The following is an 18598-nucleotide window of genomic DNA, read 5'->3' as shown; positions in this document are numbered from 1 at the left end:
ATAATGTATTCTTATTCTTATCATTCTTTATGAGCACAGTAACGGTAAGGTATCTAATTACTTATTTATTTAGTATTCCATAACTTAATAACAGAGATGGTCAAACTAAAGTGGTAGAGACATGGCAGAAATCCTACAATGAAGCGGGACATTGAACTGTACCTGTGTGAGAGGGCGATCAAGAAAAGAGAGCGTGCGGCCCCATTGAGGGAGTTGACAGATGAGAAGACACAGAAAGACAGAAGCACAATAACAAGTAGGCCTAAGCTATATTTAGGTGTTTTTTTGTAAATAACCGACGCTATCAAGAGGAAGTAAAGTCCCCATGGTTGTCGCCTGGCATGATGAGACAACTCAAAATCAAGTTTCCAAATTCCGACACTGAGGTGGTCTTAACCATAGGTCTTAACCCTATGGTCTTAACGCACCGTCAGATGACAGCGCTGACAAAGTGTGTTTGCCGCAGCGAGACGCTACAATACTAATTGTGGGCTTATCATGTTGATTCGGCCACAACAGAAAAAAGAAAAACAACCTCTCGCTCTCTCCAGAGGGGCAGGTCAGCCAAAAATGCCGTTGCTCGGGCAACATTAGCCCGTACCTGCGCACGTCCCTGGCCTGATACACCCCCTTGCTGTACATACTGAGATTTGTGATGTTCAGTGGGGGAGGGGCCAATGAGGGTAGGCTCATTCATCTCTACCAGAGCCCTAGGCCCCTTCTCACTTCTCTTATTTTTCATTTTCTCGCTCCTCGGGTCTCACCGGAAGTTGATTTGTCTGCGCCATCTTGAGTAGCGTCCCAATGGCCTTATTTCTGCCAGAGGATCGAGGACCGAGGAGCGATAATGGAGGAGCTATAAGCGAGGAACCACCAGACCATCCTTCGATGAAATCCTCAGATACTCGCCCCGCCCCCTTACTGTGTATCGCTCACTGATTGGACGATGCAGCGCATCATGCACTGATCTGCGGAGTGAAGAAAACACATGAACCTCACGAGAGTCACTCCTCAGTTTATACCGTGTTTTGTTTCAATTCATGTCTCATTTAGTTACAAATATGTGATATATCTGAACAACAAAGTGGTCACAAATAATTTTATTCATTTATTGGAAACATTTTCATGATCGCTTTTTTCGTTTTACATTTTCATTTATTGTCATTTCCATTCAGTCAGTCATTAAGTACTATTAAAATGTTAATGTGCTACATATCCACACAAACAAACAAAGTGTGCAATCCAATGAATGTTCATCTAACTGGGTTTTCATAGATAAGATATCTCTTTTTCTTCTCTCAATTATTTTATTTCTATTGTGCACTCTAATCAATATTAATCTAACTATTGTTCGTTTATACATTTTAAGAATGGCGTTTATCTTGTTTGAGAATTAGTTCTTATTTTATTTTATTTATTTGGGTCTACAACAGATGATACAAATGTTTGTGTCAGTAAATGTGTACTAACAGGCGGGGGTGTGTGTGGAAATAACGGGGACAGAGCTGCTGTCAGACGATCAGCTGTGCAGCGTCATCACAAACGGACGTCGCTTCACGTGACGCTCCGGAGGAAAGGACGTCCCATTGCTCTTAAAACTCATTTCCCTGCTTCTCGTGGTTTCCTTGCGTCCCTCCATGCTTCCCTGGTGGGAGGGACTAGACGCAGGGAAACGACGCAAGTGAGGGACGCAAGGAATCCATTTAACCGAAGTGAGAAGGACCCCTAGAGATACTAAAGAGGTTTCTCAAGACTCAAATTTCCCCTCCTCGACTCCTCGGTCCTCCGGTAGTGACCCGGAAATGAATTTCAGCGCGCCATGTTGAAGGACATCTCATTTCTCTAAATGCACTTCGAGGACCGAGCATCGAGCATCGAGGAGGCTCTCTGGAGGAGCTCTAACCGAGGAGACACTGATGCATCCTCCACGGCTCCTCCACGGATGCATTTCCGGGAACGGTGGAGGCGTGACGCACGGCCGGACTTATTTCAGCCAATGACAGCTCTGCATGCATCCCCTGGATATTATCTTCGTAACTGCTTTCATCGCAACGCGATGTTTCCAGAGAGAACAGCTGTGAGGTCCGTGCAGAAAGCAGAGCAGTGTGTATAATATATATCACTGAGTATAACAGGCCTACTCTCTTTATTTGCTTTAGTTTAGTAGATATCTACAAACAAAGAGTCGATATTTTTCTAAGACCATTTAGTGCTTCACATAATAAAACACACAACGGCTGTAGCCTGATTATGCTTTAGGAGCAGTAGGTGTGTGTGGTACAGTGTGTAGGTGTGTGTGTGGTACAGTGTGTAGGTGTGTGTGTGGTACAGTGTGTAGGTGTGTGTGTGGTACAGTGTGTAGGTGTGTGTGTTGTACAGTGCGTAGATGCAGCGGACAGACGGGTCTCAGTTGGTTTGGTGTCCTGCTTACTTTTAATACTTGTACAAATTTTGGCCCATAATTTCAATTCCCCATTTCAGCGACCAGAGAGAGAGGGGGGGGGGGGATATATCCAGTTTCTGATTGTGTTACGTTATTATGAGAGTGCTCTCATACTTGTTTGATTCTGAAATTGTATATATTTATATAAATATATGTGTGTGTATATGTCTGCATCTGTAGCCTGTTATTGTCTCATTATACCGCACTGTCAATGAATTAAAAGTAAATATATAAGTCATCATGAACATATCTGTCCATCAGACAGAGGGCTGCTGTGCCTCCTGTCATCATTAATGGACGTCTCTTTAAAATGACCGCTCAGAGGAGAGGAGTTCTCATTTCTCTAACCGCCTGCTGCTTCCCCTCCTCTCACCTCGGTTCCCCTCCTCGGCTCCTCCGCTCGCATCTCCGGTGGGCGGCACCAAGTCTCGAGGAGGGGAGTCGAGGATAGGAGTCGAGGAGGGGAAATTTGAGTATTGAGAAACCTCTCATGAGTTACGACACTCCCATAGACCTCCGTTGTAAAAAATGGCGGCGCCTACTTCCGGGATATGGACATCGAAATAGTTCCAAATATTGTCATTTGGGCGTTGGACCTCACTCACATTATGGTGCGTCGATTAGTTCCAGAGGTAAGTTGCTGAAATATCGAACTCTTTTGAATTGTCAACTGTCTATATTGTATCAGAGGCCCTTTATGATGCTTATACTGGTCTTCATTTGTATATGCACAGCGTAATTATCTATATTTTATCTTGGTTGTTACAACCAATTTTGCTATATTGCCTGCTAGTTAGCTAGCGCGACTTCGTCAGCTTTGAAGGTAAGATTTCAGTAATGAATCGCTAGCAGCTTATATCAATGATGCTGGGTAACTAAGAAGCAGGATTTAGATTGATTATGTGTTTTTTTGGTTTTTATCTGCTGAATCAGCCTCCCTGTTCCCAGATGCAGCTCCACGCTAGGCGTGATGGACATCTCATCCAAGGTGAGCACACATTTCTTCTCCATCTCACTCATGCCATCTGCCTTCAGCCTCAGCATATCAAACACCTCCCCCAACACTCCTGGCTCCAGTTTGACCTGCTGCATCCTCCTCTGAATGGTCCTGATGTCAGGCAGAGGCATATTCATGGCTTGGAGGGTTTTATCAGGGTTGCCAACTCTCACGGCCCGTCTACACTACAGGCGTCAAAAAATGCTTTCAACGCTTCGCCCATTCATTTGAATGGGGTGACGTAGAAGATTTTGAATCTTCGCCGAACTGCATTGTGGGGAGCGGAGCATGGCTTTGCAAGCATCGTGAGCATCAAAAGTTGAGCAATGTTCAACTTTTGATGCTCCCGATGCTGGCATCAGCCAATCAAATCCCGTGTATGCAAATCCCGCCAGTACAAGCACTAGCCAATCAAACCGCGTGCAAGCTGGGAGAGCCAGACCGTAGTTAATTTCCTCATATTCCAAACGAGAAATTACGGTAGCAAATCACCCGGTTCTTTACAACCAGAACTATTTACCGGGATACAAACCGGAGGAACCAGGCATGGAGGGAGGTGGCAGAGACAGTGGGTGAAACTGGTAGGTTTTCGCCTGTTTGGGGATTTTATATCAAGTTTACTTCGTTTTAACATTGCTATTGCTTTGTATGTCGGGGGCGGGAGATTCATGTGATTGGATGTTGGTCGCGTTGCTCGCAAAAAATCGCCAAGCTTCAGACACGCCCAGCTTCAAGATTTTTTTATGCCTGTAGTGTAGACAAAAAATGCTTTCAACGCTTCGCCCATTCATTTGAATGGGGTGACGTAGGATATTTTCAAACTTCGCCGAACTGCATTGTGGGTAGCATGGCAAGGCGTTGCAAGCATCGCGAGCGTCTATCGGCGTCAAAAGTTGAACAATGTTCAACTTTTGAGGCTCGATGCTTGCTCGAAGCTGGCGTCAGCCAATCAAATCCCGTTTTTGCAATTCCCGCCAGTACAAGCGCTAGCCAATCAAACCGCGTGCAAGCTGGGAGAGCCAGACCGCAGTTCATTTCCTCATATTCCAAACGAGAAATTACGGTAGCAAATCACCCGGTTCTTTCCGACCAGAACTATTTACCGGGATACAAACCGGAGGAACCAGGCATGGAGGGAGGTGGCAGAGACAGTGGGTGAAACTGGTAGGTTTTCGCCTGTTTGGGGATTTTATATCCAGTTTACTTCGTTTTAACATTGCTATTGCTTTGTATGTCGGGGGCGGGAGATTCATGTGATTGGTTGTTGGTGGTGTTGCTCGCAAAAAATCGCCACAGGCACACAATAAAACAGTGGAATCAAACATGTGTTTGACTTTCATTAGTGAATGAAACTGTGTGCCCTTTATAGTCTGTGTCCAATATTGTGTATTTGTATATATTGTATATATATCCTATATATATGCTAAGGTCCCGCTACTGACACGATAGCAGTCATTTAGTGCGCATAAGTGTAATTTAAATATCAAAATCTCACTCCAGCCAGGAACCCAAATTTGGCAACACTGGTTTTATTGCTTTTTTCACGGTTTCTTTCCCCCACCGTATCCCACCTTTTTTTGATTGCCCAAGTGCTCTAATTTGGTCTGTGTTGAAGATTTTTTTAAACTTTAGATTAATCATATTGTGTTTTTTTTTTTTAAATGCCGAATGAATCCTTTTCTGGTTACCAGAGCCCTCTCTGCTCTCTTTCTTAGTAATCTCTCCCTTCTCAGTTGCCTCATTAGATCCTCCACGTGAGCCCGGTCACAACTGGCCCTTGGCAGTCTGGTCCCTGGAGCACCTGACGCTGGCAAACTGGCCTCTTCATAGCTGACCCCTGACTGACTGGCTCCTGGCACACTGATCTCTGGTAAGGTGGCCTCTTGATTGTCGGCCCCTGACATACTGGCCCCTGGCAGTCTGCTGACATCTGTCTCACTCTCTCTGTCTGTTATGTCCCTTTCATTCCCTTGGAACTCCACCTCAATATCTCCCTGAATCTCTGTAACAATAACAAGGCAATCTTGCTGTTATATGTGTATGCTGCCTTTACATGTGCACCTATTGTCATTTAAGGGTACACTACACTCCTACTCTAAGGTACTCGAAAGGAGGGTCAGGCCGATTGTCGAACCTCAGATTGAGGAGGAACAATGCGGATTCCGTCCTGGTCGTGGAACGACGGATCAGCTTTTTACTCTCGCAAGGATCCTGGAGGGGGCCTGGGAGTACGCTTATCCGGTCTACATGTGTTTTGTAGACTTGGAGAAGGCGTATGACCGAGTTCCCAGGGAGTTACTGTGGGAGGTGCTGCGGGAGTATGGGGTAAGGGGGTCTCTACTCAGGGCCATCCAATCTCTGTGCTCCCAAAGCGAGAGCTGTGTCCGGGTCCTCGGCAGTAAGTCGGACCCATTTCCGGTGAGGGTTGGCCTCCGCCAGGGCTGCGCTTTGTCACCAATCCTGTTTGTAATATACATGGATCGGATTTCGAGGCGTAGTCATGGGGGAGGGGGTCTGCAGTTCGGTGGACTAAGGATTGCACCACTGCTTTTTGCAGATGATGTGGTTCTAATGGCTTCATCGGTCTGCTACCTTCAGCACTCACTGGATCGGTTCGAGTGTGAAGCGGCTGGGATGAGGATCAGCACCTCCAAATCTGAGGCCATGGTTCTCAGCAGGAAACCGATGGACTGTCCACTCCAAGTAGGGAATGAGTCCTTACCCCAAGTGAAGGAGTTCAAGTATCTCGGGGTCTTGTTCTCGAGTGAGGGAACAATGGAGCGTGAGATGGGCCGGAGAATCGGAGCAGCGGGAGCGGTACTGCAGTCGCTTTACCGCACCGTTGTGACGAAAAGGGAGCTGAGCCAGAAGGCAAAGCTCTCGGTCTACCGGGCCATTTTCGTTCCTACCCTCACCTATGGTCATGAAGGATGGGTCATGACCGAAAGAACGAGATCGCGGATACAAGCGGCCGAGATGGGTTTTCTCCGCAGGGTGGCTGGTGTCTCCCTTAGGGATAAGGTGAGAAGTTCGGTCATCAGGGAGGGACTCGGAGTTGAGCCGCTCCTCCTTCGCGTCGAAAGGAGCCAGTTGAGGTGGTTCGGGCACCTAGTTAGGATGCCACCTGGGCGCCTCCCTAGGGAGGTGTTCCAGGCACGTCCAGCTGGGAAGAGACCAAGGGGTAGACCTAGGACCAGGTGGAGGGATTATATCTCTTCGCTGGCCTGGGAGCGCCTTGGGACCCCCCAGTCAGAGCTGGTTGATGTCGCCAGGGAAAAGAAAGTTTGGGGCTCTCTGCTGGAACTGCTACCCCCGCGACCCGACCACGGATAAGCGGGAGAAGATGGATGGATGGACTACACTCCTATAGTGACATTCATCTAAGTTTGTCTATTGGCAATGTTAAAGTATGAAGAAATTTGTAGATGATCTACATGTGGTATATGAGTCTTCAGAGAATCCCTGAACCCTGGTAGTTTTGAAGCTGTATAATCTGAAGGTTGCATTAGGAGTGTAGTCTATCCTTGAATTATATAACATGGGAAACATTGTTAGCTTCATATATCATACCAATGTTTGATGTGCCATAATAGGTGTGGTCATCATTCCTGACAGCTGGAGGCATACTCCTTGACGTGGATGTCCTCCTTTTCGGCTTAGGCCGATGTATAAATATTGTTGGAACAGCATCTGGCCTCAACCTCAAATTTCCTCCTGATTTGTTGCCAATATATTGGTCGTCTTCAAAGTGTACCTGTAGGTAGGTAGGTTTGATCAGTTTCCACTGCACACTTCAAATGTCATTGAAGAGTCATAATTCTCTACACTTGGAAATATGATGCCCTTTAAAATGTTAACAAGTCATGTCACCTCTGTGAACATTACTTACATGACAGAGTTTTCTGCTGTTGTTGTTGTCCTCTGTCAGACACAGGTTTTGTCTGTTGACCATTGCCATCCATCTCTTCCTTCGCTCTACGTCCTTAGGGAAGCCATACATCCGGAACCCCTTCTCGGATCGATTAGGGGTGCTCACACTTGTTTGGCTGGTGAGCTACTTTTGAAATGACCAGCTCACCGAGGTCTACCAACCAAAAATAAAATCCCAAATTGCAAGGGTTGCTGAATAACACTTTTTATTTATGGGATAACTACAATAGGGCTGCAACAAACGTCTATTTTGATAATCGATTAATCTATCGATTAATGGAACGATTAATCGACTATTCGGACTATCACTGTACGCCTTGCACAATTTCTCAAACGCTCTTATTTAGCCATCAACTTTTAGATTTAGCTTGAGGTTGTTTTAGGCATGTGGAAACTAACAATGAAGACAATAAAGATGAATACTTGATTCAAAAATACATATATTATTAAATGAACTTAACAAATTGTTTACAAAATTAACATTGCTTTTTATTTAAATTAAATAAATAATATTTCACATCAAAATAAACAATGTTTTAACAAATCGTATTAAATAACCTGATGACAGAACTGTAAACAGAATAGCTGAAACTTTAACAACATAAACTCAGTTACCTCTAATCATTACCCCATGTTTGTATACTTGAGTTAACTCCGTGTGTTGCTGCTAGCATACATAACACCTGACGTGGAAACGTTACTCGTGGATGGGGCTACAGAGCTACTAGAAAGACAGTCGAACCCGGTGCATTCCTCCGTCTGGATGTGGAGCACTTTTGCTAAATGTTTAGATAAATTGCTCGTGTTACCGCCCTCACATGCTAAACACTCTTGGCAAGGAGCATTGTCCACCTCAAGACGGGTAACATTTAACCACACCTCGGAGCGCTTAGTTCTCTCCGCCATCTCCTCCGTGTGTTGCTGCATGTAGCAGCTGCGTGTGTGTAAACTGCCCCGCCCCCTCGCGCACAGAGAGAGATCTCGTCTCGATTGGAAAGATCAAAAATACACCGACCATAGACGCATTTGTTTTGTCTTTTTGCATGTTAGAAACGAGTTGGCGACACTAAGACTGCGAGATAATGTTTGTGTAGCAATAATACATGACCTTTCTCTTTCTCAACTCGCTACTCGGAGGGAAGTCGCTGTCATATGCCTTGTGAACACTCCGATAATGCCTCTCCACGTTACCTTTCTTTGGCAGAGCGACGCTTGCTTTACAAATAAGGCAAATAACCTTTGAATGTGACATCACAAACAAATATTCTTCCTCCCATTCTGGGTGGAAGTGGTATGTCTTTAGCTTCTTGCTCGGTCCCGCACTCATTTTGTTGTTTGTCTCTTGTTTGTCTCTTTAACTTAATTTGAGTTTTCCCGGTGTCAGTACCAGATATGTTCGGCCTACCAAATATGTTCGGGTGTATTTCCGTCGCATCCGTCATCCGTCATATCCGTCATATACTCACCTCCCTCTGCTCCCAGCGCTATGCTGCCACACACCGGCCGTCTGCGGAACTGCAGCCGGAGGAACTCGGTACAGCTTGTTATGTGTGTGTACTTAATTATTTACAATTAAAAAATATATATATTCTGCGTTACTTTAGCCAACACTTTTATAATATATAAGCCTGATCATGTCGTTGAAAGCAAGTACAGATGTTCTCCCTTTTCCACAGTTCTGTGTGAACTTCATCTAAGGTAGATGCTTTGCTTCTGCACCAGTTTAGCAGAAGTCTGTTTTGTAAGACTGGTTTTGTTGCAGTCTGTTCATGCTATGTGTTTCTTGCGTAAGACTATATACACACGGAACACATGTATTACAGGGCTGTACCCAGTGTGCTTCATAAAACATTTTTGAAGCTTATTTTTTTAAATTAAGCCGTTTCCATGTTATAACAGCATCTCGTTAAATCAATATCGGAAACAATAATTGTCTTTTTGTGGTTATTTAAATGTAATTTATGGTGCTATTAGAGTGCTTATAGACTGACCCGTTAATACAGATGCCCCCCCCCCCCCCCCCCCCCCCCCCCCCCCTTTGTGTGCGGTGAGCTGGAGAGAAGGCAGTCTATTTATTTTGGTGAAAAAAAAACCCCTAACATATATGGATTGAATCAGAATATTGTGTTGGATCAAAACATATTGTACATTTTGAGAATTCTTACATCTATTACAATACATTTTGAGCTTTGGACAATGTTTGGATCAAACGAGCCAGAAACAACCTTAAGCAGCCACCACTGGAATATTATTGCAGTAATATCATAATACTAGTAGCCTTATATTAGTGTAGCCTAATATTGATCGACAAATATTTAGAAATAAATCTGGTTCTGCCTGCCTGCCTCATCGCACTATGCCCTGCTGCATTACCATGTATAGTATTTACATTCATAATGATCCTTTTTTGTTGCAGAGCTTTAGAGGCTTTAAGAGACGAACTGTCAATGATGCCAACTTGGCGACCTACAAACTAGATATAGCAATCTTGGAGCTATTGCGGCTAGCTACTTTCATTGGAAAGAGTCTCTAATTTTTTGTATGTATATATTTCATATATCCATCCCAAGCTTACCTACCCAACTGAATGAATTCACACATTCAAGTAAATAGAAAGACAGCACAGCATTCAAGTGTTTATTGAGAATTTGAACTTCAACGTTAATGGAAAAAGCTCCAAACTTTTCTCTACAGCCCTTAGTATCAAGAAATCCTTCTAGTTCCTTTTACATGTGGATAGGAAAACAGCACAGATTGTTCAGAATATATGAGGAAGCCATCAGGGAAGCAGCATGACCCAAGGCAGGACTGCAGAGACAGGTTCAGCCACGACCCGAAGTCCACGACCCGAAGTCCACGACGGGCAGCGTCCGGGAAAACCAAACTTGAAGGTAAGATATCAAATGATGATCTTCATTAATTGCAGTGACAATTTAGTCTATTCTGACATTTGTTTGTGTGAGTTAATCTTTACCTATGATATCTGGTTGCAGAAGGGACTGCAATAGCCTGGATGTTGGTCATCAGAGTAGATGCCCTGCAATTCTCCTCTTTTACCTTTCCCAACATATCCTATGAATAGAAAAAGAAAATATTGTAATTGAATCACACTAGGACCACAACACACTAAATATGTAATGACACATAAACATTATTATCCAGAATAAGAAGTCTACCTGGTTTGCAGTTTTTGTAAGGCTCCAAGCATCCACGGCAGGTGTCAATGGTGTACATGACGTTGAAATCCTGCTTGTATGAAGCAGAGAACAAACTCCATGTAGCAACACCTGTGTAAAACAAGCATTTCAATAGAGCCATTAAAAATATGCATAGACACCACAGCTGTCGTATACTGCTGCACCTTCACTGAATCACTTACTCTCAAGCCAGCGAAAGTGGGCCCCTCTTCTGAAAGACACAGTGGACATTGTGTCTCTGAAGGTGGTACACACTAGAGTGAGTGATGAGTACGCTTTGTCACCTTCCTGGAGAACCACTTCCATCAGAAGGTCCGAGAGAAGACAGTTTGGCAGCTGTGAAGTATTGGTCAGACTAGATCAAACATATTTAACAACACATTGACTAGACTGTTGCCAGCACAATCGAAATACCAAGATTCTTTGGGCTTCAGGTAGCAAAAAGACACATTTTTAATATTAATGTTGAATATATCACACACATTTTTCTTATGTTTTGTTATTCTTCTCCTTGAGGTAAAAAACAGCTATCAATAAAGTTAAAAAAAGCAGTGAGACATAATAGTTGGAAATTCTGCCGTGATCATAGGTCGTTTTTTAAACAAAAAACAGTTACTGCTTCACTGAAAAGATATTACCTCCAATATGAAGCACATGTCGGACTTTTGAAACTGGACCTTTGAAGGAAAATATAAGGTGTGGGTCATGTGATTGTTTAATTACATGTGTATACAATTATCAATATGTATGCATGTGTTAAATAATCTGGATCTGTCCGTGGCTATAAAAATCACATAATATCAGGATGAAAATGTAAATCAGTGTCAAAGAAACTGTTGTCTATAAAGTAACATTTAAAATGTATGATTTACCCTTCAATCTGGTACCGTTCCATGAGCATAATGCACCACCATTTCCGGATCTGTGCTATGTCCCGCTAAAAGAAAATGTAACAATAATAAAGTTGAAAATGAATGGAACCTCATCATTTGTCTACTCAATGTTAGCCCCCTCTTCCCCCTGAAATACTAACTCAGAGGATAAATACTGACCTCGGTAAACCAAAGTAGAGCATCTGTGCTGAAGTTGAGTGCATACTGTGAAAGGATAAAGATCTGTTAAGTTATGAGTTTCAAAAACTAACAAAACCCCTTAAAAAAAAGTGTCAAGGGAGGAATTTACCATCAGTATGAAGACACCACAGTCATTGCCCGTGGTTTGGTGAGGCTAACCCTGTAAGAATTTGGAATATAACAGTGATGTTCATGGTCAAATGGAAAATAAAGACATGTGAAAGCAGGTGTATGAGATGGTGGAGAAATGTACCTTGATGTCTCTGCCGAACTTTACTGTCCACTGACCTGGAGCAATGCGGTGCGCTAGGTCACTGTCAAAAGAAATGATAAGACATGGGAATTGATTTGGTGAAGGAACGCTATACACAATATAATTCATGTTTTTGGATTTCCTTACATTGAACTATTGCATGCCTTAAAAGAGGAAAGTTATGAAAGCCACTGAACGGGGCTAAAATAAAACAAACAAAAATACGTTTACCAGCCGCTGAACAAAGCTGAACTTGAAAACAACCTTTGAACAAGGCTTATAACAAAATGAATATTATAATTCATAGCATCCTGTTGCAGACTCTTTTTCTTTTGGTTCCACTAAGGACACTCCAGACTTTGTGGAAATGGAGATATATTATAAATGAATTTGATCAGATTCAGACCCCTGGTCTACAAGATGGTTACTGCAGTATTAGAATACTATAAACTATTTAGAACTCCCATACAAGCCACAGAACGGTGAGGGGGTAATCATGTTACAAAAACCTAAATATGTCCTTGTAGGAATTGTCCCCAAAGCCATCTGGCTTAAGAGGGTCGAGCAAATATAACTCTCTCTTTGCTGGCTTGATCACCTGTCAACCATTGACAAAATAGCTGAAATTAGACATAATCAAACACCAGAAGAAAACCACACAGCACAACTTATGTTCATTTTGTACATGCTGGTGAGATCATTTGGAACAGACTCACGCAAAGCAAATAGTGATCTGCCTTTCCTTGCTGCCGACTCCAGGCAGGGATGAAAACCATGTCCTTGGTGGCCAATTGGTCAGCCTAGTATTTTAAACAAGGGATTTTAAGTTGCTGTATATCAATTTCAAGAAACATAGGTCTCAAGCAACAGGAACTTACTGGAAAACTGGCCAACACGTCAGCTGTTTTGGACTTCCAGGTAGGAACCACATACATATCCACGATGTATATATCTTTGCCCTATATTGATAGTTTTTCAAAAAAAATGAAATCTTCATAGAAGTATGTTCAACAACAAGAGACAACCACACTTCACGAGATTGGAGTTTCACCACTAAACAGCTATTTAGAAAATATGTGTTATTCAAAAGAAAAAAGCAGGCCAATGATGTCTGTTGAAAACCGTACATGTCTTTGGGTGGCTTCTTGTACCATCTTCAGGCACGTGTTTCCAATCTGAAACAGTAACAACAGTAAGTTACCTGTGCCATTTATTTGAGACAAGATGAAGTTGGGAGGAAAGCTCAAGTATACCTACATTTGACTCCATGCACTGAGGAAGACCCAGGCTCCAAAAGTCCTCTCTGGTCAGGCACACATCACCCTCCTTCACAATGACCTCTGCTCCAGGCCTATTGTGGTCTAGCACATAGCTGAGCTGCAAATAACAGATTGCAAAACATACTTCAAGCCAATAGAAAACATAGAAAAATTAAAATCAAAACAATGCACCTCCATCACTGTGCATGAAGTAAACATATATCTACCAGCTTGTCTTGAATCGGATGTAGATCCTTTGCGTATTTCGCACCAGAGAGGGCATACTGGTGGTCAGCAACTGACCCCTCCGAATCCAACTTCGGTTCAGCTGTTATTAGATAGACAAAAAATAAACAGTATTATTGAAGTACCACACATGAAGTATACCTAAAATGTGTCCTTGTATTGATAATCAAAATACCTCTCAACATAGGCCTGATAAAGGGCTTCAGCTGAGACACATTCACACTCTGTCTCAGCTGAGCTCCTGTTGAGCTCAACAGGGTTGCCACACCCTTGTTGGTGATTGAGGAAACCACATAAGGGCCAAACCAGTTGCACTCCAGTTTTCCACCTTTTCGGCCCTCCTTCCTCTTATTCGCTCTTAGGACCTCATCTCCAACGTTAATCAGGAAAGATTTCACATTCTTTCCCTTGCGTTTTTCAAAAGAGATTTTCTGTCTCTGTTGTGCTATTTGGATGTTCTGGTAAATCTGAGAAAGATATGTAACAGTTATCATTTACAGTCCTTAACATACGCTTGCATTTTTTAGGAGTTATTATGTTTTAAATATTGCCATTTTATTCTCACCTTCGAGTGCAAATCTGCAATGGTTGCAGCCTTTGCCTCAAGCTGCTGTTCTGCCTCATCAGCAGGCACCAAAACAGAGGTATCATCCCTGTCATTGACTGTAGCATTTATAACACCCGGGACGCGAGGGTGCCTCCCAAACTGGGCAAAATAGGGCGTGCACTTGGTTGACCTCTGAAAGCATAAAAATTCCTTTTAGTATCTCTGTTGAGTATTGTTTCCATCTGCATTTGTTACAACATTGTACCTGCTTTGAGGTGTTAATGCTCGCCACAATGCCCCTCAGATGTAAATCCCAGTCATTCTGGTCCTCTCCACAGTACTTTGCAAGTGCTTTTTTTATGTTTTGGTTTGTACGCTCATCTTGGCCATTGCACTGGGGATGGTACGCTGAAGTGATGCAGTGTTTTACACCCAGTGCATCAAAAACACCACGGTTGACCTGCAGATGGTTTAGTGTACACCAATTACCAAATTACCTGAAAAATCGTATTACATTGTTACACATAACACATACACTGTATTAGATAGATTATTGTACCTCATTGACAAATTCCCGTCCTTGGTCGGTAATGATCTTCTCGACAAGACCGAAATCGAGAAGAATATTTACAATCTTTTTTGAGACCTCAACAGCTGTTTTGTGGTAGAGCGTTTTTGCTACCACCCACTTCGTGAACAGATCAGTCGCTGTTAGAATGTATCTGCAATATAAAATGCAGAATGTTGTAAATACATACAGAATCACTGTAAATGATTTCCTTTCTTTTTAAACCAGATTCTTCACGTTTAGAACCTTTAAAGGAGGTTACACATGCTTCAGCCCATCATGATAGTACCTTTTGCCCTTAGCAGTGGAGGGAAGTGGGCCAATGAGATCCACACATGTCTCACTCTGTTTCAATGTACACATACAACACATTTCTGTAGATCAATAATCAGTCAGTCAGTCAAAAACTCCCACCCATTTCTTCACGTCCTCCCGCATAGTGGACCAGTGGTACGTTGCCAAAACCTTCTCGGTGGTGCGCCTTCTCCCTGCATGACCTCCGGAACCCAGGTTATCATGGCACTCCTTCAGGACATTGATAATTTGGTCTTTGGTGCACACAACCATCCTCTCATTGTCCTTGTATGTGTAGTACAAATCTCCAGCTGGCACAACAGGAACAACAAAACAATCATTTAGACATGTGTAGAGATGACATTATGACTAAAAGCTGTTCAAGAAATCCAGTGGCAAATGTGGTTTAGACGTAACAACTACAGTAATGTAAAGTGTGTATAAAAAGAAAAAGGAGAAACAAGCTGTGGAGTCCTTGCGATTTACTGAAAAATGTTGGAATTGCAATATGATAAACCATTAGAGGTATGATCACTTTTGCACCAAAAAACACCATTAGATAAATAGATAGATAGATATATACTTTATTGATCCCTATAAGTAAAGGGATGTGATGATGTCACATGTACAGGGGGTTTATACCTCATAATAAAAACGTATGTTCGTGACTTAACCATGGTCTTATTCTGTTACTTACCTTTGATCAGGTATTGTTTGGATGCCCTCCGAATTAACGCCTTCCTTTTATCATGCTTTTCAGCGGCGATGGTGAGATTGTGGTAACCACCATTGAGCACGTACTGCTTTATCTCAGCATAAAAGCTCTCCATTTCTGTCATGAAAGTTAAAATGGTCGCGGTAATTATGGGGAAGCGGAGGGATCTAGATCGTTCACACATAACAAGCTGTACCGAGTTCCTCCGGCTGCAGTTCCGCAGACGGCCGGTGTGTGGCAGCATAGCGCTGGGAGCAGAGGGAGGTGAGTATATGACGGATATGACGGATGACGGATGCGACGGAAATACACCCGAACATATTTGGTAGGCCGAACATATCTGGTACTGACACAGGCACTTGACTGATTTTGTATCGCTTTGCATTCTGGGTTAACAGACTGGAAAGCGATAGGTCGCTTTTTCTGTCAATCAAGTAAACTCCTGAATTAAGTGGCAGGAAGGCCAAGGGAGGAGGGATCAAAACCTGTGTTTGTCTATTTTAACGGAGCTGGATTTTTTTTTTTAATGAATGACTCGGGATCTACCAGCTTTGCCGGTCGACCGCGGTCGACGTACTGGGCACCTCTGGATTAGAGCATCCAAATGCTGCACATTCAACCATGGTATGACAACTGATCTATTAAAATGCAATATAAACGAAAGTGCCATAATATTTGTTGTGCAAACATTTTAACATGAATATTGCTATGTCCTCTGTTCAGTCTGCTCCCAACTGTATTCTCTCCCCTTATTCACCACTGTTCCTATTCTTGCTCTGCTTTTTAGGGCCCAGGAAACAGATGAAGAGGATGTCCCTTTCACAAAGGAACATTTTTGTTTTTTTCAAAATGGTTAGGATGCCCGAGAGTTCTGTATTGCTTTTTTGTAAATAGTATTGCTTTTTTGTAAATAGTTGCATTTTTTGTAAATAGTTGCTTTTTTGTAAATAGTTGTTTGTAAATATTTGTTAAATGCCCCCCCCCCCCAAATTGTTGCACCCTCGCACAATTATGCTTCTGTTTTTCACTTGTTGGTGTCCATTGTTCAGCCACTGTTTGGTAAGCAACAATTAGTTTTGGCCAAAATGTGTTATTCACACTCCTGACTCCAGTTTGATGTGCTGCATTCTCCTCTGAGCAGAGCTCATGGCTTGGAAGGTTTTATATTCTGTAGTGCCTCAACAGAACCAAATATGAATTGCTTTTTTCAGTTTCTCTTTTTTGTTATTGTCTCGTCGCTGGATCACCTCCCCCTGGCAAAGTGGCCTCGTCATTTTAATTTGTATTGTTGACAAACCTATTTTTGTTGCTCTGAACATGGTTCAACAGGAGCTTCTGTAAATAGTTTTGTAAATAGTTTGAATATTTATCATAGTAATCATTTTCAGTCTCCCACTCTCAATTTAATTTATCGTTTCTTTGCCCCACCTTATGTTTTGTTGTCCAAAGGCACTCATTTGGTCTGTGTTGAAGATTGTTTTACACTTTAGATTAATCAAAATTGTGTTTTTTGGCTGAATTAATCTTTTTCTGTTGAACCCTAACCCTCTATGTTCTCCTTCTCATTCATTTTACTTTGTTTTGTTCACATCACTTTTTCCATACACTGTTCTTAATACTTGTTCACACATGTGTTCGTCCCTTTTACTTTGTTCTTCCTGTTGTTCTTGTTCAAACACATATATCAATTGTTCATCCACTGTTGTGGTAAAATGATATTCATAGTCTTAACATGATCATGCTACCCATGCCAACATGAACACAAGCGTTTCCCTCCAAAAATGTAAAACGTATCTAAGTAATAGGCTACCAAGCTTTCCGTTGTCACCCTGCCTCTCCAAATGCAAAACTGTCAATAAAAAGTATAAAATAATGCAATTACAGCTGAAAAAGTACTTGGGGGTGTGTGTTTTTTTATATATATTTACCATTCAATAACGCAATCGCTGCTGTCTGTCTGTCCCATAGAAGAACATGACAGCGCAGCGCAACTATACTACGGACGTGACTGCCCTGGCAGTGACAGCAACATAGCCTGCTTGTGCTGCCACACTTTCCCCTCAAAATATCGTTAAATAACGAAACTTATAAATAGTGCCAATCCATACAAAGTGTAACCACATCATGTAAATATGAAAGCAATCTTTAAAAAATAACAGCGTTGGTTTAATCTATGACTATTTTGACCATGTTTGTGCTGTTTTTGCCATAGAGAAGCATTGCAACGGAAGTGCGTTTTGAACTATCCCGGCATACATAAACCACGTGACCGGCTGGCGGCGACATCAAAGAGTGTCGTAACTCTTATCTCTCTAGGGCTCTGATCTCTACCAACACCTGTTGCTCTGGTTGGCCTTCGTTAAACCCATAGACTGTAGACTTCAGGCCTGATGGAGGAGCTGATACCAACTGCACATGCCTAGTCTGTCACTTTATTTGACTAAATGTGTTTACTTATACATTTAATAGGTTTACACCTTCTGTCCATATGTGCTTTTTATTTTAAACATGTTTGATTAACTTTTGGTTCACATTTCAATAAATTGTATTTGTATTTGCACTCATTTTGTCCATTATTCTTACTGAAAATGTTAGATTACACATTCACATCTGACTGAAGATTGGCCCCATTTATTTGTGACGTTGCAAACTCTGCGGTTCAAGGCACAGGTGATGTGAAGCTCATAAAGTGAGGCGAATAGAAATAATCAGCTGATGGAGTGTAGATGTGGAAATAGCTGCATTCGATCAGCTGACTGTTTTCACAATAAAAGTAGTTTCTTAGTGAATGTCCTGTACTGGTCTTAAAATCTCATAACATCAGCTTTTAATGTTCCTCTTGGATGTTCTTCTTGACCCTCAGAAGGAAAAAATGTCGTGTCTTTCAGGCACGTCCTTTCCTAACAAAAATGACAGGAAACATAAAACATATTATTGCAGAACAAGTGTGTTATTTATGAAAGCGGTGTGTTTGTGTGTTATGGGGCTGTAGATATAATTATTTTGTAATTGTAATGTTTTTTTTTTATTTCAACAGTGAGCTACAAAGACAATCAGATTATGAATGAACAGTATG

At 42.3% G+C, this 18598-nt stretch overlaps 2 long non-coding RNA genes across 3 annotated transcripts; one reads left to right on the top strand and one right to left on the bottom strand.

Moving 5' to 3' along the window:
• The first annotated feature begins 2967 nt into the window (after window positions 1–2967).
• On the top strand, window positions 2968–5595 carry LOC117541209. Its single transcript, XR_004568282.1, has 3 exons — window positions 2968–3075; window positions 3392–3431; window positions 5174–5595. It is a non-coding gene; the product is annotated as an uncharacterized LOC117541209 (long non-coding RNA).
• An 8710-nt stretch (window positions 5596–14305) lies between these two features.
• Window positions 14306–15591, bottom strand: LOC117541208. 2 transcript variants are annotated; one of them, XR_004568281.1, is made up of 4 exons: window positions 15505–15591; window positions 14928–15118; window positions 14505–14667; window positions 14306–14405 (listed from the first exon to the last, which is right to left on the bottom strand). It is a non-coding gene; the product is annotated as an uncharacterized LOC117541208 (long non-coding RNA). The 2 variants fall into 2 exon arrangements; XR_004568280.1 differs by lacking the exon at window positions 15505–15591 and having other exon boundaries at window positions 14928–15234.
• Between the last annotated feature and the right edge of the window lie 3007 nt (window positions 15592–18598).

Source organism: Gymnodraco acuticeps, unplaced genomic scaffold, assembly GCF_902827175.1.
Source record: "Gymnodraco acuticeps unplaced genomic scaffold, fGymAcu1.1, whole genome shotgun sequence".
NCBI lineage: Eukaryota > Metazoa > Chordata > Actinopteri > Perciformes > Bathydraconidae > Gymnodraco > Gymnodraco acuticeps.
The sequence above is the reverse complement of the archived record's forward strand: the minus strand, read 5'-3'. Positions and strand labels throughout refer to the sequence as shown.